Raw genomic sequence first — 22,293 nt, 5'->3', positions numbered from 1 at the left:
TGGGTACGAATCCTGACCTGGGCATGGATGTTTGTGAGTGTCCATTCATCACATCATCACTCACCCCATCTTCGCAGCCAAAAGTGGCACAAAAGCGAAGCGAAATAAAGCAAATCAATCAATAAGAGTTTTATAAATCTTGGGGAATGGCCTTATTGTTCAGTGGTGAACTCAAGAACAAGATCTCACAACAAAAAGTTCCGGGTTTGGGTCCTACCGGCCTTGGTTGCTACTTTGTGAAGTGTCTCTTCACCATCATCATAGTCGTGATCCGTCAACAGTGCAAAGCAATACGATAAAATTACAAAAAATGTATCAATCTTGGTGGAAAATGTCCCTTCTTTTCTCCTCTCCCAAAATGCTTCCATGAGTGCAGACCTTACAAAGCGGTCAAATTGACCGTTTTCATATTTTATTTAAAGTTATTGCTTGATTGATTGAATTCTTAGAGTATAGAATGAATAGACAGAGCGCAAGCGTGTTTTCTGGACGAGGGGAATGAAGCCGTGAGGGGAAGGGGGTGAGGTAAACCCGCTATCTTGGGATGTGCCACAGTTACAGCTGATACAGTGGTGGAAGAGGGGATTTGAGAGTGGAATGTTCGTTTATAGTGCACACTACTATCTGTACATTGCAGTGACACTGCGAATAGATAATAAATAACAAACTATGCCTCTGTGCGCAGCTTTCGGATTCAACAATAGAAGTGGCAAGAAATGTTTAAAAAAAGAAGGAATTGAGAGGTCCCCAGATAAACATGTTTACAACATATTTACGTTTATTATACACGCATTTCTGTTGTGATTTTATTAGTCGTGTAATTATTAACGGTATGTATAAAATTTTAAATTCAAAATTGTGACATATCGGAATAGCGATAAAATATAACTGAACAGTCTAGCATCTTTAATCACCCGAAAGCCATTGGCAGCAATTTAGAACGATTGTACCCATATGGAAACTTACAACCTGCCACTTACGAAAGCATACCGTACCTGCAAGGTAAAATGCTATTCATATGCCTGCCAGTTACATTATCCCCTCTTCTACATGGAATATCAATGCAAAATTGAAACCAGACATTTTTCTAAAATTTTAGTTCTTGCGTTTATGATTTGCAAAAATTACATAACAGTAATTCAACTTCACATTTCTTGATTTTAAGTAGTGTCGATAACAAAGTTCCTTAAGTTCAAACAGTAAAGCCCTCATGAATTTCCAGCTTTGAAAATGCATTTTTTCAGTTAGTATGTCAGTCAGTATGACTGCAGGCATACATATAGTGAACTACTTGTAAGGAACATGCTTTTAATGCCTGCAAGCAAGAATTTGACATTTTGAAATTGGGGAAGGGAAGTTTTAGGTTCGAATCCTGGGCAACGCATGGCTGTGTTGTTGTTGTAGTGTTATCTACTTAATCTAATCATTATTTATTCTCAATATCGCTATTAACTCAAGAAATAAAAATGCGACAAAAATTGAATAAAAATAGAATTTTTCCAGGATGTCGACCAGGCTAAATAAGTAGGCTTTGGAGAGCTAGCTCCATTCTTATCATCAGCCCCGAAAACTTGATAACATCCCCACAACGATATCTCGAAACAATCAACATCATTCAGCAGCATAAAACTTCAAGACTTATTTTACGTAATGCTTTTCTTTGAACCGGATGTCCTCTAAAATTTCTTTCTTTATTTTAATGCGATAATAGGGAGTAATGCTACACTATAAATTGGAATATTACAGTACTTCTCACTGGCAAGTTCTTTCACCTGCTGTTGAACCAGGACCATTTAATTACAAGGTGATATCTGTAGGGCGCCTAAAGGGAAGTTCAAAGGTCAGTTGACCGCTTAGAAGGAAAAATTACGGCTTACTTTTCCCAAGAAAAACTGGCGTCTGGTTCCACAGCCATTATAATCATCTGTGGGGTTATGTGTTGTCCTTACGTGTGATGAATACCCCTTTTACAGCTTCAGCTTTTAGAAAAGTTTGCATATTTTAAGAAAGTTTTATGGGTTTACGTCTTGGCAGGGAGTTCATCTCCGATCACCTATGTATGTACTGTATGTATGTGTGTATCGTAACGCAACTCCCGTGCTGAGTTTGGAATCGAACCAAGAACCTCTAGATTGTATTGGGTGATGTAGCTATTCCTCATTCATCTTTCAAATGGTTATCACTCGCTTGGCCTAAATGTGATAAATGCAAGAGGTTACAATTAAAGGAATGGCAATAGAAATTAACTTAGGTTAGATATGGGTTTTAGAATATATGAAAATCGCGCCCATACAAAAATCTGTGTAAATCGCGACCAGTTTAGGTATTCATTCCTAGCGACTACTTGGTCACCATAAGTCACGGCCCACCTGCTCCCCATGAGTCACATTCCACCTCAGTAAACATGACTTTTTTTTATGGATGGGACCTTTAAAATTTAACAAGCAATTTTCTCAAATATACACGATCCATGCAGACTTTGGAAGTTGTTCAAAGAGTGAAACAAACATCTATTCAGTGGCCCTTGCATTCTTACAAATCAAAAGTAAAAAAGAGACATACATATGTCTTTTTCGTAATGTACTTGAACATATTAAATAATGGAATCCTAAAAATGTGACCGCTGATTGTGAACCAGCAGCGATTTCTGCACTAAAAGTTGTGTTTCCATCGGTTGAAGTACATGGATGCCATCTCCACATGAAAAAATGTCTGTGGAGAAAAGTGCAAGAATTGAGACTTACTCGCGAATACATGGAAAATGAAGAAGTAAGATTGCATTGCTGCGCTGGCGTTCCTTCGGCCTGATATTGTCTTTCATGGCTGGCTCGAGCGTACATTTCCAAGCACCTACAGTCGCCAAGCTTTCTGAGTTTTTCGACTATTTTGTGGAGAGATGGTTAGAAAATTGTGAAGTCCCGGTCAGTCTTTGGAGTTGCTACAGACAGCGCCATCGAACCACCAACGCTGTAGAAGGCTGGCACAAAAAATTAATAATATGCTGGGAAAGCCGAATCCTAAAAAATTAAAGACGTGATCGAATGTATGAAGACAGAAGCAGAAAATTCAGTGTGTGCGTTAATAAGGACAGGGTTAAGTATGGAAGGCAAACGAAGGAAAGTGTGGATAAAGTGTGATGGGAGTCAGTTTTATTTGAAAAATATGATTAATTGACAGGTAGGGACCGTACTGGGCGCTATTTACGCTGGGCGCATTTTACAGGACACCATTTATACTCTCCATGACTGAACCGATATAGATTGGTTTAGAAAAGGATATTACTTGCCTTACAAATAGATGGAAGATTATTCCTGTACTTGTCCTCTCAAATGTCACTTGTCTGACCTCCTTGTCAGACATCGATTCAATCACACACCATCGTCCAATAATCGTTCTCCACTTTGCTCCTCTCTCACAATCCGCAGACCTTAATCTCTCTCGTATTCTCGTCAACTGATCACACCTGACAATTCCAACTCTCAAAGCCTCCTCGTCTCCCCAGTCACTCACCTAACGTTTGCCTAATTGCATATTCCGCATTCCTTTCTCTGGTTCCTGCTATGCTAAGACTTTATACTTCTTACCCAATACCTTGGGTACGATACGCTCCTCTTTTTCACTTAAAGATGAAAGATTTAAAGTTGTATTCCATACCGACCCTTTCCATGGAGAGATTTTTATTATTATAAAATATAGTCTCAATATTATTGAATTAACATACAATAACCGAAAATATGTAATTTGATCAATATAGTTCTTGAATAAGGAAAAGGAATGGAGAAAAATAAACAATAAATAAACAATACTTGTCAGCGTATGACATGCGAGTTTGTTATGCTGACTCATGTATGCAATGATTGAGAGTCTTACGTCACACACGTTGACGTTATGACTGTCCATGCATAAAATATGTAAACACACACGACGTGACACAATTATAAGGTCATTGTTCAATCCGAATTTTGCGTAGTTAAAAGGTTTGTGGCACAGTAACACACTAGCGAGGTAGTATGTAATCAATCCTGTAAACACTGACACTACACAACACTATTGAATACAGAATTTTGAAAATTTACAAAAGCAGCATCATTTGTGATACTCATCAGAGTTACACTTGCACACATATGTCATATTGTCGATGTAAATTTCACCGTCTCTTACTTTAGTGTATCATGTAAATATCGCTGTCGTTTTTATTTATAATATATGTCAATTATCACAGTAAATATTTCATTAGAAAACTTGAAGTTAATCAAAATATATACACTGTATCAGTAACTGTCATTGAGTAATAATATATGTACATGGATTTATGTATTTGAAAATAAGAATATAATAGTGTTCGATATAGGAAATCACTAACATTTGCCCATAAAATAATCCTTGAGTGATCCTGATTCCCACAAAGAGTTCAAAGTAAAACACCATAATTTTACTCTTGTTAACAGCATTTAATAGTCTCTGCGTATAGCAATGAAGTTTCTTCTTGAACCAAACCACGTATATATGTATATATTAGTTCCTTGTGGCCGTGAAAAATGTTTTTAACTTTGATGCATTAACTTTGCAGCAGGGGCGGCGCCAGAAATTTTCTACCGGGTGGGCAGAAGCGCCATATTGATAGATTAGGGTGGGCAGTATAAATGTAAGTCCATATATAGTATATATGTGTATGTAAGACGTATGTATCCCCCTCTCTCTTACACTCCCGATTCTCCTCTTACTTCTTTTCCCTTTCCTTTTCCTGTTTTCCTCTTTATTCTTTTCTAATATATCCTCCCATCTTTGTCTCTGATGGACACAATTATTTCAAGGAAGGGTTTACCATGTGCAGCTATACATTTTAATCACATTACTTCATGCATGTTAATACAGTGAAATAAATGTGAATTAGGTTTAAGCTTGTGTTGCAAATACAAGGCATATACTTGATTTTATGTATTCGGCGACAGTGATAGATTGATTTAATTGATTGATTGATTTGCTTTATTTTACTTCGATTTTGTGCCACTTTTGGCTAATTTGCGAAGATGGGGATGAGTGATGACATGATGAAATTGATGAATGGCCACTCGCAAACCTACATGCCCACACCGGGATTCGAACCCAGAACCCCTGGCGTCGTAGCGTGATGTGCTAACCACTCCGCCACGGGAGCCGACGCGACAGTGATAAAAAGTGCGATGGTAGACAATCGTGAAGTTCACGCCATGTTCCTGAGCATAGTATTTTCATCGTATGAGTTTTTGATTGAAAGAGTTTTCTTACTCCTTGGGGGTCACTTTTCTTAGCTTACAAGGTTACAACTGACAAATCTATCTGAATGTTTGTAATAGCGGCGATTGGGTGCCAACATTTGAAGGGCAAGGACAATATACTTTTTCTTGGTAGAAAAGGCTTAGCATAAAGAGGCCATAGTACGGGGCCAAAAAGTGGCAAAATGTGGAGGGGGAACTGCATCCCCCACTTCCCACTCCTCCTAATCGCCACCACTGCATGTTTGGATTAAAATGAACGTCTTATTAGGAATGATTTGAAACACACACGGGAAACCAATTCTTTGTTTAATGTCCATGAAGTATTCCTAGGCTAATGAGAGGCTATTTGGACAAAATATCACTCATATGAGTTATTTTTTTTTGTTTTGTCAAATTAGTACATTTTTAATAAATATTTGTAGTGGCCTGTTATGTATATCAACCTATGTATGAGTGTGTGTACAGTCTTAGAAAAAAATACCTGGGCCACGGGACGTAGAATTTCGTAACGTCTTAAAGCCTGTTGTTTATGCAACCCAAATAACAAAATATTCGCTTAAGTTTGCCTGGTGATTCTGAGTTCTCGGGAAGGATTGAACTTTGATAGCATGAGTCACATGACTCGTGCCCCAGCCACAACAAACAGTTGGGTGCTACGAGGCCTCCAGAAGAAAATTTCAGGAACTTGTTTCTTAACAACAGCTACTCGTAAGGAAATATTCTTTCGAGTGATAGTAGTTATTGTCAAGAAGGTTCACTGAAATGATTGTTGTCATCACAGACCACATGGCACACACTAATTATTTAAGTCCAGTTTATGCACTGGACCTACAGATTAAAGTGGGATCCGAACCAAATGTTCCTCTATCCGGTATTGAATTCGGAAAGCTTTGATTACATGGCCAAAACGTTACCACTACGACGTCGGAGAGACAATGGAATCCTTTGAGAAAGAGACGGGCGAAAATTGCTACGCGACAAACCAAATTTAGCCGTAAATTTTAACATAAGACAATATTTTGTAGTCATAGGTTCGAACCTTGCGAGAGGCATAGATTTTTTTGTCCCATTGTCCATTTCACGAGTATATAATTTCCTCTTCACCGACAAGATAAACGCGATTGGTAGAAGAAAAGCGAAGTAAAATAAATAAAACAGCAATAAAAGGGAAAAAGCGAAACAATTTTATCTATAATATTCTACAGTCACTTCAGTCGCATTTACGGATGCTACATTTAAAGAGAGCCGTGGTCTCTAATTTGTCCTTTCTCCTTCCTTTGTGCTCTCGCTTCCTTCTACCACGATTGGTCTAATGCTAATTAATGCGACGTTAATTAAAACATTCAAACATCGAAACAATAGACAATCGCGCACCAAATAACATTCCAATTGTTATCGAATCGGAAAACAATTGAGGTGTTGTAAAATGAAGTAAGATGCAGTAATAACGTGGGAATTTAGTACGGTATAGAATTAAATCGGCGGAGATGTTCGATTTGATTGAATGTTTGTTATTTAGTGTCGCTATTTTTTAATTTTTGTTAAATCGCGACGATGAAGATGGGTGATGAATGATGATATGGTGAAATTAATGAAGAGACACTCACCAAGAACACCCATGCGTAAGCCGAGATTCGAACCAGGGACCCATGCCGTCGTAGTGCGATGTCCTAACCACTCCGCCACGGGGACAGGAAATTAGGATCAATCAATGGAATGATCAAGCATATTATCATTAATATATTCATATAATTAAATCACGTCATATTATTCGGCACGAAGTAACATCAGAGACATTCAATCGTGCATGTTTGACTTTCAACTAATTCTTTCACTTCAGGTTAATCACAACAATAGGGTAAATGGTGAAACAAATGATAATGAATGTGGGATTTTGACAGTGATTGCGAATTACCTGACACAAACATCATTAAGCAGGCTCCGTGGGAAAGCTCATCAAGTAGTCGAAATTCGATCTAGTACCAAAGTTCCCGATTTCAGTGCCGTCACGGGTGTTTGCGTATTTTGTCATCGATTTCATGTAATGGGCTGCCACTCGTCCTTACCGTCGCGATCAGCGAACGGGGAAGAAAAGTGATGTTACGTAACCAAAATAATAAAAATAAATATGATCGAAGAGTACTTATTTAGTCACGAAATCTCCTAGAAAACCCGAATATACGAAATATATGTATCTTCACATTTGTTTTCGATTTCTATATTTAACAAGTCGAGAGCGACAACGGGAGAGCACTTTTCAATTCGAGAAACCGAGAAACGGAGACACCGCCAAATCCAGTTTCTTCTTGACACCTCCTTAATCGAGTTTATTGTTTGTTATTGGCTTTGTATTGACTATTATTGTCATTAGTCTTCCTCTGTAGGTAAATGATAACTACGATTTATGATGAAATAAAGCAGATAAAGGGAAGGAACAAGATAGTCATGACTGCCCGGGACTCAAACCCAGAACCTTATGTAAGGAAATTTGAAATTCTGAAGAAGACATCCGTGTTAGCTTGGCTTTCTCTTTCCTCTGCTTCTGTTATTTTATCATACATGTTTAATTAAAATGGACCTGAGAAAATATTTTGCGATTCATAATTGTGTTGGTTAGATGCTATAGAGTCGATTTTTTGATTGATTGATTGATTTGTTGTTTTAAGTCTACTTTATGCAAAGAAAGGATAATCGGGACTGGACTTTCAGGTTAAAGTGGGATACGAACCACTACGTGCCTCCACTGTGTATCTAACCCGGGATCCCTTGATTACAAGGGGACGACGTTATCACTATGTTAACCAGGAGGCCACCTGATCAAATGTTATTCACTCGATCTCTACTATAATTTAATTCATCATTTACATTTTCGTCTTTTTTCTTCCTTTTTGCTAACTACTCTCATGCGACTCTTTTTGCGTCTTCGAATTTCTTCTTGTTTCAGGAAAAAATACGAGTAATATATGCAGGCTGTATAAAAATCCCCCCATGCAAATAAATAGAAAACTCTCTCTGGGGAACTAATTTATAGGGTATAACTAACGTAACCATTAGGAAACTATTCGAACGTTAACTGATATAACTGCAGATGAAACAATACTTACAGCAAACTAAACGAAATCTCTGTTCTTGTTAAGCTCGCAGGCAACAGGTATCTCGTGAGTCATTCACTTTTGCTAACTACGGGCGAAGGTCACTGAACCGAAGTGTGGCAGCTGAAGTCTGCTCATGGAAAGCACGAAAATAATCTATACGTCTATTACCAAACCAGTGTTAGCAGACGAGGGCACGTGTTCCTGTTATCAATGACGTACGAAATAAGGAGGAAAACAGGTTTTTTATCAAACTGCACGTATGTTTAGACAGGTTCTGGAAGTCTTCTTGCTAGGAGGGTAGGAGTTACTTCTACGTACTATGTCACCAGTAGAAGATATTTTCCTGAGAGGACAAATAATTGGGATGTGGAAGTGCGGCAAGAGTGCAAGAGAGATTAGTCGTGCCCTTGGAATAGACAGGAAGTCAGCTTCCAAGTGGATTCAACGATACCAGGAGGAAGGATTTGATGGTGTTCGCGATCGTCGGCGAAATGGTCGTCCCCGGGCTACATCTCGTGAGCAGGATGATGCGATTGTCGAGTTGTCCGCAGCTCAGCCATTGACTCCTGCAAGTAGGATCCACCGACAACTGCAGCTGCCATGTTCTTCCCGAACAACGAGGAATCGGCTGCATGAAAGTGGTAGGCATCACTATCGACCTGCACAAAAAACTGCATTGACCGATGAACACAAAAACAGAAGGCTGGAATTCGCACGTCGTTACGTAAACGAACCTGCCGAATTCTGGGACAGTGTGGTATGGACAGACGAAAAAGTGTTCTGTTCGGGTGACAATGGAGCATTGCACGTGTGGCGACCTTGCAATACGCGGTATGAGCCCGAACATATAGTGCCTTTGCGACGAAGTGGACGCATCAGTGTTGCGTTCTTCGGTTGGATGACGTCCGCGTTTGTTGGCAACCTAATAAGAGTTTCGCCCAGAATGGATGCAAATGAATTTTCTGATGTGCTGTCAGATATGCACACTAATCTTCGCATCGCATATCCAGAACCAACACAAATGCTGTGTGTAATGGATAACAGTGGAGTTCACAATTCAAACGTAGTTCGAAACTGGTTTGAAGATGTAGATGATTTCGTTAGAATTCAGTGGCCTGCTAAATCACCTGACCTGAATCCAATCGAGAACTTGTGGGGTTTAATGGTGGCTGACTGGAACATGGGTCCACAACAACTGAAGAACAACTCATTCGCCACGTGCAGAATGTATGGTCCACATTTCAGAATAGACCAAATATTTGCCACCGCCTTGTTGCGTCTGTTCCTTCCCGGCTTCGAGAAGTCATTGAGCGAGACGGCAATTGGACTCACTATTAGTTGATATATGATTTATGCATTTGACTTAGCTTTAAATGTGTATATAAGATACCAAGTTTTTTTTATATTTTGTATTCATTTAGCACTACAAATTCGATACTCTTCAAATCTTCTATTTTGATTGTAAGATATAACAATGTTTTGTTTATCCTATTTGCATCAGTTCTGCATCGTTTACATTTATTTTTCCCACGTATTGTGGTGTCAAACAAAAATTAAGTTCCATGCTTAATGCTTTTCATAGTTACATGTAAAGTATGTTTGTTCTTTTTTTTTTTAAAAAAAAAACTCTTCACCTGTAGGAGAATACAGACTTCAAAAAGTAGAAGAGAGAAGTAAAAGGAGAAAAATCCATTGCTTTTTTAAGTTTCATGTGCACCAAAATTTTCTTTAAAAAATTAATCACCATATGTTGGTTCTGAAAAGTGATTTGTGATTTAGTACTTTGAACTTGAACCCAAGATAATACAGTATCTGGAATTCTGTAATGGCATATTCCTCAAAATTAAAAATCATTATTATAACCTCACGAAGAGGGGGAAAGTAATGCGACTAAATATAATTTAAACAAAAAAATCTTTCATTCCTCTTCCAAATTAAAACAACGATTGAAATTTTATTATTTAAATGTATTGACTTTGGAAGTTAAAAAATTAGCATGCCTCATCATTAGTAATATAACATATATTTTAACTCAGAATCTACGGAGTTTTGCATAGGTAATTTTCTACCATCAGTATTTGAAAAAGGTTGACACCTCCCCGTGGACAAATTCCTTACAAAAATTGTCCTAACTAGGATCAATTAGTTTCCACCATGGTGATTACTATACGTAGCGCATATTTTCATAAATTATTATTATTATTTATAATATTCCATTGGAAATAGGTTTGAAATTAAATCATACACTCTATCATGAACAATTCTGAATTTATATTTAGGATTTTGTTGTGTGAAAGCGGACATTTTTATCTTTATCCGAAACAATTTGTAAACAACCGAATAGTGGTGAAACTACTTATGGCTTCCAACAATGATAATAATACAGACATCATGCGTTACAGAAAATATATATTTCAAATATTTGATGAAAATGGTCTACCGTCTGCCCAAGGTCAAAAACGTATTGCGTCAGTGTAGGTGAATTTTAATAGACCTAACGTAAATCCAGACATTCAGAGTGGATCCATGCTTTTGTTTTTATTCTGTCTTTCTATTTCGGACATTCTATGTCACTTTCATACCTATTGAGTAAATTCCGACGATGAAAATGAACGCGGAATTGATGGGACAAATCAGAGCCTTGCGTAGTTTGAACCGTTGACCTCTGGCTTCGTAGTGTGCTCCGCTGACTGCTGCATCACGATTGTCTTTGCTTTTGATTCTCAAGTTGCTGAATCGTCGTATCAATATTATTTCGAAGAATCAATATCCAGAAAAAAGCATATCCATGAGTGCCTGCCAAATGTTCCTCGGCAGTGCCATATGCAGCAAGGCACATTTTCCTCAAATTGCTTTCTCACCATTATCGAACGTCATCTTTGCATCCCTTAATACACACATATCCAGAGTGCAAGGATAACTTCCCATATGTTGTCTACAACGTCGACCAGATGTTTCAACGTGTTTCTCTTCCACGTGTTAATTCTGCATCTCAATCCTCCCCGATATTTCCACCGACCGTCCCCGATTTGAGTCCTGGTGTGCGCACAGATGTCTATTTGTGAGTGTCCTTTCAATAATTTAATCGAATCATCGTAATTTATTTCTGCGCGATTACCCCATAGAGGAATAAATGAAACGCAATATATACAAACACTTTCATTCACTATAAATTCTTCATGCATAAGGAAATAACGTTCTAAAGCTAAACGTCCTGGGTCCGAATCACAGACAATGTAGCAATGGTTCTATTAATCCGCCAGCATTACTACTTATAACTACTATCAAACTAAAGATGTATGGAACTGACATAAAATTATTAAAATGCATGGAAAGAGCCCTTGCCATGGTTACTAAAATTTTCACCTATTTCGTAAGATTTAATAATTTCCTGTTTGTTCCATGCAAATGGATTTTTCAATTCTTTTGAGGCTATTGCTTCAATTACACTCTTGATATTTATCATTATTGTGTTCTTCCGTCGAAAAGCGTTCCCAAAAGCTTCTTCCCAAATTCTACCACCCCAATCACGACATGCCATTTTCCCTAGGTCTGCGCTGGATTGTTTGGATCCCTTCATTGCATGTAGAACACTTTCTCGTCGTGGCCTTGAAGTTGCCTCAGGGCACTCCTACGTCAAGGCTTGTATGCAAGCAGAATATCTTCCCATTGAGGGGAGGAAAAGTGGATGTGTATCGAGGTCGTTCAACTTTCGTATCTTTCATCGTTCCGAAATGCGTGCTATATCCTCGACTCAATCCAATCTAGCAGTTGCAGGTTTTAAGTTCTGTTTCTATTCGATTATTTCACATTGCCTTCCTGCTTGTTATTCGTGACGAACGTTCTGGATTTGAAAACATGATCAATAACAGGATTGTGTTGGTTGGTTGGTCTTAAGTCCACTTTATGTCCAGTTAGGCTAATCGGAACTGGACCTATAGTATAAAGTGGGATCAGAACCAGTATGTGCCTCCACCGCAGCGGCGGCTGCTTAATACGTGCTACCGTGCTATAGCACGTTGCTAAATTTGTTAAAATGAAAAGAAGAAAAAAGTAAATCTCACAGATGCAAGAAGTTTAATGAAGCCCTAAAGTGAATTGAAACTTCTCATGAAACGCCTCAACATTTAACAGCGGCGCCACGTATTTCCCTCGCGCTGTTGGAGCTATAAGGAATACCTCACCGTGCTAGAATCTCAACAGCACGTTTTCGCCCCTTTTTCATCCCTCCGCGCATGAATACTGTACACCCCCACTCCTCGATTCGTACGGGGGATAGGGCCTCGTCTCGAGTAAAATCGTCTGCTAGCGTGCTACAGGCAGAGTCAGCACGGTAAGTGTGCCATCTCAGGATAAGAAGAAAGTCTACGACAACCTATTGCCTCTGTCAGAACAACGTTTATTAATGTCACTTTCAAACGTTCTCTCGTTGTAAGTGTAGACTTATGCAATGTTTGTAACATGTCATATACATTAGCAGCACCTGCAAAAAGTTGGAACGCGAATTGACACTACCCCTTAGCCTTTTATCTATTTCGGTGGTAAGTTGTAAAGATTGCAACTCTGAAACTATAGTCCGTGCCTTTTTTGCTTCCGAAAGTGGATTCTGCTATGTAATTTATGTTTAGGAAATTTTAATTTTATATTTTATCTAAATTACCTGTTTTAAAATGCTAGAAATATATTTCCTTATGCTTATGTAGCACTTCAATCGTCCAGAAACAAACTTGCAGAGTACCGTTTTTTTCACCGGCTTCCAGACCCAAAAATTTTCCGCGCGGTTCATTGTGTTAAAATCGCGTGGCGCGTGAAGTGGTGGTCATTGTTGTTAAGGATTAGCTTTTTGTTGTCGTTGTTAGAAGTGAAAGTGAGTGTGTGTTATAATGATGAATTCGGTGGATTCTTTGTTGCAGCGACCTTTCTCTTCAAGAACACTTGAAGAAAAGTTGGAAATAAAAGCGCTAGGACGGCCGTTGCCAGATTTGGATCTATCGCAAAATGCAAAGGGAGGTAAGAACGCTACGTATAAAAGGCGATTTAATAGAAAACTGTACGATACTGAACCATGGCTTTGTGGGTGTCAAATTCGAAAAGCATTATTCTGTTTTCCTTGCATACTTTTTGGAAGTAATGATTCGTGGTCTAAAGGAGGGGTAAAAGATCTAGGACATTTAAGTGAATATATGAGAAAGCACAGTGAAAGCAAAAAGCACATGAATAATGAGTTAAATTTTGTCTCTCTCGGAACTGTCAACATAGCAACGCAGTTAAGCAGCGCTTATCTAGAATCGCTTCAAAAGCATAATGAACGAGTTGAAAAAAATCGCTACGTCTTGTCAAAAATCATAGACTGCATCAAGTTCTGTGGAGCTTTTGAGTTGGCCCTGCGTGGCCACGATGAAACAGATTCCTCCGCAAACCCTGGGGTATTTTTGGGGCTCGTTGATTTTGTCAGCAGTTTAGACAACGCTGTTAAAGAACATCTCGACAACAGCACTGTATTTAAAGGCACCTCGAAAACCATCCAAAATGAATTATTAGACTGTATGCTTGAGGTGTGCCAGGAGAAAATTGTAAAAGAAATGTCGGAAGCAAAATTTGTGGCATTGATGTGTGATGAAACCACAGACGTATCCGATCAGTTGCAGTTGGTTCTCATATACAGGTACGAACTTAAGGGGGTTGTACACAAAAGATTCTGGAACTTCCTTAATCCGGACGGACAGGACGCAGAGGCAATTTCCCGTTGCATCATGAAAGAAATGAATAGTTTATTTGGTGAGCAACCGGATAAAATAATTGCCCAAACATTTGATGGAGCTTCGGTGATGAGGAGAGAAAAATGGAGTTCAATCTCGCATCAAAGAACACTTTCCACTTGCTCATTACATTCACTGTTATGCGCACCAATTGAATTTAATAATGGAGCGAGCTGCTTCCCAAAATCAATCAGCTAGGGTGTTTTTTTGCAGCTTGTCAGCATTTCCAACGTTCTTTTCACGCTCACCCCAGCGACTCTTGTCATTGGAAACAGTGGTTGCACGTCGTATTCCTTCTGGCTCAAGAACACGGTGGAATTTTAAGTCGCGTACGGTAAATGTTGTGTACGAATATCAAGAAGAACTTGCAAACTGTTTGCATGACTTGAAAAATTCAGCGTCATGCACAACCATTCAAGAAGCGCGAGGCCTGCGTCACAGTCTGGAGGATCGCGAATTTGTATTCTGGCTTTCGTTCTTTCACAGAATTATGCCGCATGTCGATATACTGTACAATCAATTGCAAGCAAGGCAGACCGACACAGTAAAAGTAAAAAATGCCACTGCTGCTTTCAAGAGCGCCATCCAAAAGGTACGAGATAATGTAGACTCCTTACCAAGAGAATCGGAAACCACCCAAGCAAATAAGCGACGGCGTCGTGAATCAGATCTGACATCAGATGCAAAAGAAGTGTGCGATCGCATCACCACCGAAGCTTCACACAGATTTGAATTCTCAAATCATTTGGATTCTGCGCAATTGCTTAACTCTTCAAGATTCCCGGAATACACGAATGACTTTCCAGAACGCGAATTGGACATAGCAGTCCGAAGTTATCCAGTCCTTAACAAAAGGAAGTTGCATACTGAACTCTCCGTACTGTACGAACGAGATGACTTCCGTTCTGTAGAAGGAGCCATCCCTCTTTTGAACGTGATTCTAAAGAATAATTTGGAAAATACATTTTCCCAAATTACCATTTTACTAAGAATTGTAGCCACAACGCCGATGACAACTGCCGAACCTGAACGATGCTTCTCTTCCCTGAAAAGAATCAAGACTTTTCTAAGAAATACAATGGCCCAGGACCGCTTGACTGCCCTTGCTATGCTATCAATTGAGAAGAGGCTGGTGACAAATATGAGTGACTTCAACGATGAGGTGATAGAAAAATTTTGCTCAAGGAAGAACAGAAGAATGGAATTAACCTTCAGGCGATAGGTGAGTAAGTGCATGGAAGCTTTCTTATTTTATTTTCTTTGTTGATGAGTAAAACAAAACATTTTTCACTGTCAATTCACACTTCGTATGTGTGTACTTTTGCGACGCTTTTCTATCTATTTTGTTTAATCGCGACGATTAGGATGAGAGATGATATGATGAAATTAATGAAGGGTCATTCACAAAGAATACCCATACCCGGGCCGAGATTCCAACCCGGAACTTCGATGGCGAGATCGAAAGTCGACCACTTAACGTACGCGGCCACAGAGCCAGCACGTATGTGTGTGTGTGGGGGAGGGGGGGGAGGTCATTATAAGTACATGAAAAAAAGCATCAGTTGTAGCACGCATCTTTGAAAAGTCACGAGCCGCCGCTGCTCCACCGGTATCGAACCCTGGACCCCTTGATTACAAGGCGACGACCGACGCTCCCACTGCGTCATCTGAGATTGTGTTCGAAACGAAAGAATCAATTGTGGGTGATATGATATGCAAACGTTGTAAGGCTATGGAAAGGAAAGTTATGGGAACTGCTAGTATTTGTATTGCGGAGAGGAAACCATAAACATGGAACAGAAGCTTATATACTATGAAACCTGACGCTATGGGTTCAAATACTCGCTAAGACATGTGTCTGTTGTTTCATTGTAGAATTTAATCCACAGACATGTAGCAACGTTAAACAACCTATTTGATGTATGTATATATATTTCAAAAGAAATAAATACAAATATATTGTACGATACCAGGTGAAGGCACATAGTGTTTCGGATCCCACTTTAAACATTATGCACTTCACATTAGTCCATCTGTGCACAAAGTGGACTTAAGAAAATTCAAACTTTCAAAAAAGATTGTGCTACGGTATTTAAGAATTGTGTCTAACACAATAATTCCATTTATTTTTCATTGGTGGCCAATGAAATTGTTTACTAATATTCTTAATTTCAGTTTTAAGATAAAACCGGCTACGGAATAAAAGGAGTTAGGTAATTTTTCTTTTGCGAAATCCCACTTTTGTAGTAGACATTTGCCATACTCAGATGTGGCGTAGTAAACAATTCTGACACACTTTCGAAGTATTAAATTGGTATGTATTTGTGAACCATCTTTCAAATATATGAAATTTTAGACGCTTCGAATCTTAATATTTAATTATCAGTTTGCAGAAACCTGATTTGGAGGGGGACAAATGCCCCTTTTGCCCCCGCCAAGTTACGCGTATAATGAACCAAAGTAAAGGACTGTCCCGACTAAATTAGCACGTCTGATAACCTTACTACTGAGATAATCATAATTTATCGTTTAGTTCAAAACCTTTTCATATATTGGATGCAGCTCTACTTTTTTTGCAATGTGGAAGCACACCACTTCACGTAACCAATAGTCACGTGACCCTCTTTGCCTTCCTGTCACGCTAACCTTCGCGTGGAAGACGTTTCACGGTGTTGTTAAGACAGGCAATATTACCCGATCATCGAAAGATGCAATGTGTGTTGCCTACCCTCCTGCCTTACTTGCTCCTACTAAGGCCTTATGGGGAAGAACTTTTTTCCATGACTGTACATGTGTGTATATATATATGTATATGTATATATATATATATATATATATGTGTGTGTGTGTGTGTGTGTGTGTGTGTGTGTGTGTGTTTTATGTATTTCTTTGAATTACATATTTTTACCGCTGTTGGTTTGAAATGTATATGTGTGATCGTTATTTGCAATGTTTATATATGAATCAATTTATGAATATGTTCTATATTATGACATTTTGTGTGTGGTTGAGTGTAAGAAAAGGCACGAGCCTTAATCTCCGCCACAAATACATAAGAGACAAATAAATACATAAATATGTAATAAACAAGTAAGATTGAAAAATCTGTTCAGAATTGAAGAGATTATTAGCTAAGTATGTTGCTATTCGTTTTCTGAACTGTCATGTTACTAATGCGGGAGAAGCCACACACGTGAACATAATTTTTGAGGTAACAAAATTATTTAGGACACAAGGAATTCATTGAAGTTGATCACCGTACCAGTAATAATTCATCTATTTTTTATAGATGACTTGGGTTGTATGGCGTGACCATTTCGAATAAATTATAATGGCAACCTGTGCAGCATACCCTGGAAACTTGATTCTTTCAGGGCAACGAGTCCCTGGCGCCTGGAACCACTGTCAAAGTAATAATTTATGAGGGTTTGTATTTTGAGTGTCAGCGTGTGTTTGTTTTCGCCCCTTCGTTACTTTCATTTAATCACAATTGAACCTTATCGTCGTCATTATCAAAATTAGCAAAAAAATGGCTGAAAATAAAACAAATCAACCACGACTTACTCTTCCAAAAATGGAGTTTCATTAGCTCGTACCTCTTAGAAAGTTGAGGTGGTAGTTTCAATTGAACAGCGTTTCATTAGTGGATCAAGGCAGCTAATTCCGTGAACATTGACGATATTTTCCGAAAGTCTCAATTTTTCTCAGGCAATCACCCTCTTAAAATGGACGCATCTTCTGTGGAGATAAAATGACACGTTTGGTGCGAGTTCTTTCTGTATATTTTTTCCCCAATGGCATACCGCTGTCGCATTATAATGAAGAGGTCGTGTGTTGAACTCCCTCTTTCTCTGGTGGAAGCACAATGCACACTGGTTCGTACTACACGTTAAACTGTAGGTTTAGTCCCGATTAGCCCATCCGAGCATAAAAGTGGGCTTAGAAACAAACGAACAAAATCGTATTCTGGATACTTCGTGACGTAACTTTTTTTTCTTTACTTCAGCTGCATCTACAGATTCTGTCGACATTTTCGGCTGATTCGTGTGGCAAAATTTATGTGTCGAGCGAAGATTTCTAAATATGATAAGACAGTCATTAGCAATTGAATAATTCTGTAGCTTTTCCATACATAACTGGTTTATTAAAATTTATTCACTTCGGTATTGTAGTGATTATTGTGATTCGTTCTTATTAGTAGAACGAATATAAAGTTGATATTTCGCATACCATATTGATATTTGAAGATGGCAGGTATATAAAAATTGTAATGAAATAAAAAAAGGACACTTCCGGAATTTCAATGCAGAGCTAATTAAAACTATACTATACTCTCTAGCATACTTAAACCCGAAGGCTCATGGCTGCAGCAACACAAGCCTTCCATCTGTTTCTATCCGGGACAAGATCAATCCAATCTTTCCCATCCTTACCGATTTCTTTTAGGTCCATCTCAACGTTATCCATCCATTTTATTGCCCATTCTCAATTCGAATCATCATCAGTTCATCACCTCTTGAACATCCTTTCTGTAGTAAAGAAATAAAAAGAAAGAAAGAAAGAAATACATTTGAACCATCCCTGAAAGGAGAGAAAAACATTTTTGGACGACTGAAGCAGGTACGGTACAAGGTCCTTTAACAGTAACTTGTCTGGAAGGTCGCGCTGTAAGTGGCAACTTTCTCTTGTTTTGAAGCTTTCAGCACGGTGTATATGACCAGACAACACGCGCCTGCAAAGATCTCAAGTCAGATAAGGATGTGCCGCGCATGTTCATTAAATATGTAATTAAAACTGAAGTTATTAATTAATTTGGATCACATTTATATGTCCTATTTTCCATTTTAGGTCCTTTATTTTGACATATTTTTAGGTCTTTTTTTGTCAATTTATAGGTCTTCAACTTCCGAGCCTTAATTATCAGCGTTGAATATCAGGTCTCGCTACTACTTGGCTTCAGTAGGAGTTAAGTGGAATATAATGAAGGAGATCCGTGTTAAACGATTTGGTGCTTATCAACTGATTTCGCTGAACTACGTAATTAAAACAGATGAAAGGTCTAATTGTAATTCATGTTTCCACGTGTCGAAAAATTAAAAGAAAAATCTCAGAAATAAAAATCTTGAGAAAATCTCAAGATTCTCACTCCATTTTCCAGATAACCTTGATGTAAATGGAAAGTTGTGATAATTTTTAATATTTTGACTTTCACTATTAGAAATGACAATTACAGTAATTTTGATCTAAATTAATAATAATGATGATAATAATTAAGATTATAATAATAGACTAACACTAATTAAAATATGTTAATATTTTAATAATTTAATTGAAAAGGTGAATGACATTTAACACCATCACTGGAGTCAATTGGTTATTTGCCCATCATTAATGCCGATATCTCTGAATTAACAGCTGAAGTGCGCAGCTGTGAGAATGACAGTAGCTGTCCAAGGACAGTGTAAGAGTTCATTGAGGAGCGTGGGCAAGTTGTACAATGCCTCTAAAGTGCGATGTACCTGAATCAATGGCGTGGAGAGCCATAGGAAGAATGGAAGCTGGACAAACAACGAGAGGTATCTGTAGCCCTTGGGGTGTCTCAAATGCCATTTCTAACTTGTAGATTCGGATCCAAACAACGATAAATGTGCGACAAAGGCAAGGTCAAGGCCGTCCGCGATCAACAATAGCAAGAGACAACAGGTACCTCTTATTAACAACCTATTGGAACAGACGACAGAATGCAACGAAGCTATAACATGCCATTCTCACAGCAATAGGGCGCAGATGTCATCTCAAACTGTCTGGAATATCCTTCTTAAAGATGGTCTCTATGCATATAGACGCATGGTGTGTGTTTCATCACCGTACAGCTTTCAATCCGTAGAAACTTGGCTGAGGAACATCGCAATTGGGGCCATAAGGAATGGGGTTGAGCGGTGTTCTCCGATGAGTCGCGATTCAGCCCCTAGACTTACAATAGACGTGCCTAAATGGCAGTTTGAATGGTCCTCAGATATGGAGACGAGAACCTCAGACCTCTTGCCACGCCGTGCGCAGATGCAATAGGTGATCGTTTCCTTTTCATCGGCGATAATGCTCGTCCTCACAGAGTTCTGTTAGTGCACAACGTGCCAGAGGACGAGGGAATAAGAGTATGGAGTGGCCACCGTGATTACTGGACTTAAATCCCACAGGGAATGTCTGGGATACACTTGGCAGTCGCATTCTTGGTAGGATGACAACTCCCTCAACTCTTCCAGAGCTGAAATTGCTCAAAGTGAAGAGTGGCGAGGAATCCTCCAAGCTCTCATCCAGTCCATGCCACACGATGTTGGCCGTTCGAGATAACCCACCATACTAGGGGTGAGTTACTGCTGTGACTATGTCCGTTTCTGAGCTGTTATATTGGTACACACATTGCTCTATAGCGACGCACATCATGTGAGCATTGGTTCAAGCGACTGTAGGGTCTTTCTGTTACCTGTACTAATCCATACTCTACTGTATCTGTTCTCTGAATGTGCTTTTAGTTGCATAAACATTGGTTGTACATGATTTTAGTCTAGTTCTTTCTGTTCCTCTATTGATCCAAGAAGGCGGTGGATAGTTGTGGCAGGTCAATTATCAGACATGACACTATTTGATCGAATTATTGTGACAGCACAGAATCGGAATCTTCAAATGGGCTTTCTCTTAGAACCATTATCATGGGCATCAGAGACATACTTGCAGAAAAATGTTATTCAGAGAGTAAAAGAAGAGGAGTTGATCTTTGGTGAGGTTTTTCTGCCTTGTCCATTGGTTCCCAGAAGGAAATACTAGTTCAAGAATCGATGTCTGTTTGATACGTAAAATGAGACGTCTCTAAAGAACACCGAAAGGATAATCACATGGGATGAATTCGGGCATCAGTCACAGAGCATCTCATCTTCCCAGATTGTCAGAAAGTGAAGGAAATTCCTGTCACGTAATGAATAAAACAACTCTAATTGCATTTCTTATTAACAAATATAGGAAACCAAAGCATTTTGTAAATCTTTTGATTAAAGCACTTCGCGAACTGTGGAGATAAATGATGGAACATTATATCTGAAGGGAGCCCCAAAGTGCTCAATCTCAACAGTAAACATGAAGAAGAGATGGTAATTTGTTGGTGAATACTGCCACTGCTAATGAGGGTTATGAAGCGCTTAATGAGAGGCTTCAGATGACACAGATATGCGTATTGTGTGTTTGAGATTACATGAAAGAATCATGGTTAATTTTTTTCTGAAATATAGTACTAAAATACCCATGTGGGTTCTTGACATTAAGAAAATAGCTTCAGTTCTTATTAAAAAGGTTTGTCGAGATATGATAAGTCTCCATGTGAATTTGCAGGAAAAGGAAAAGTAAGTGCATCCTTCTTGCCAACAGACAAACACTGAAAATATTTTCGCATCCTCGGAGATCAATGGGATCTCAATGAAATAGTAATGGCCAAACTGTAGTTCTCGTGCTTACTGTATGCTCCAAAATCTTCCGTACATTGTGTGAATGACATGGCATGTCGTCTATTCTGCGTAAAGAAGGGTGAGATAGACATTTATAAACTTGCAAGAAACATGCTTAACGTGCGATTATCAATCTGCTATAAGCAAGAGATGTCTTCTGAATGATCCACGTACACCTAGACCAAGTGGGAGAAGGTGGACATTGAAATAAAAACACGATGGAGCAGAGAGATGGTAATGGATTGGATGGAATGGTAGCCAGCATCTTAAACTCTGTTAGATCTATTAGCTTGCAACTCCATTAGAAACTGTCTCCCCGATGGTGCAATGGTAGCATCACCGCCTTGTAAGGGGTACCAGGTTCGATACTCGGTAGAGGCACATAGTGGTTCGAATCCCACTTTAAACTGTAGGTCCAGTCCCAATTAGGCTTACTGTGCATAAAGTGGACTTGAAACACCAAATCAATCAATAAACCATCTAATCCATTAAAAACTACAAACTGGGTCTTCTGTCTAAATGACATCAGTTGCACTGACAAGTGCAGACTACCCACATGTGATAATCAATGAGTGATGACACCTATTCAGAAGATGATGAATGTAAATAATAAAATCTTGTTTATGTTAAATTATAATATACATGCATATTTAAGATTTAGCCACTATTATTATTGAAAATTGTA

The 22,293-nt window shown here is 38.7% G+C and overlaps 1 protein-coding gene across 3 annotated transcripts in view; it reads right to left on the bottom strand.

The window, feature by feature from the left end:
• The window catches only part of LOC145995076 (uncharacterized), a 113,666-nt gene that overhangs the window by 72,568 nt on the left and 18,805 nt on the right, over positions 1 to 22,293 (bottom strand). The window lies entirely within an intron of this gene.

Source organism: Lepisma saccharinum, chromosome 1, assembly GCF_977018435.1.
Source record: "Lepisma saccharinum chromosome 1, izLepSacc3.1, whole genome shotgun sequence".
Taxonomy (NCBI): domain Eukaryota; kingdom Metazoa; phylum Arthropoda; class Insecta; order Zygentoma; family Lepismatidae; genus Lepisma; species Lepisma saccharinum.
Note: the sequence above shows the minus strand (reverse complement) of the source record. Positions and strands in the feature narration are given on the sequence as shown.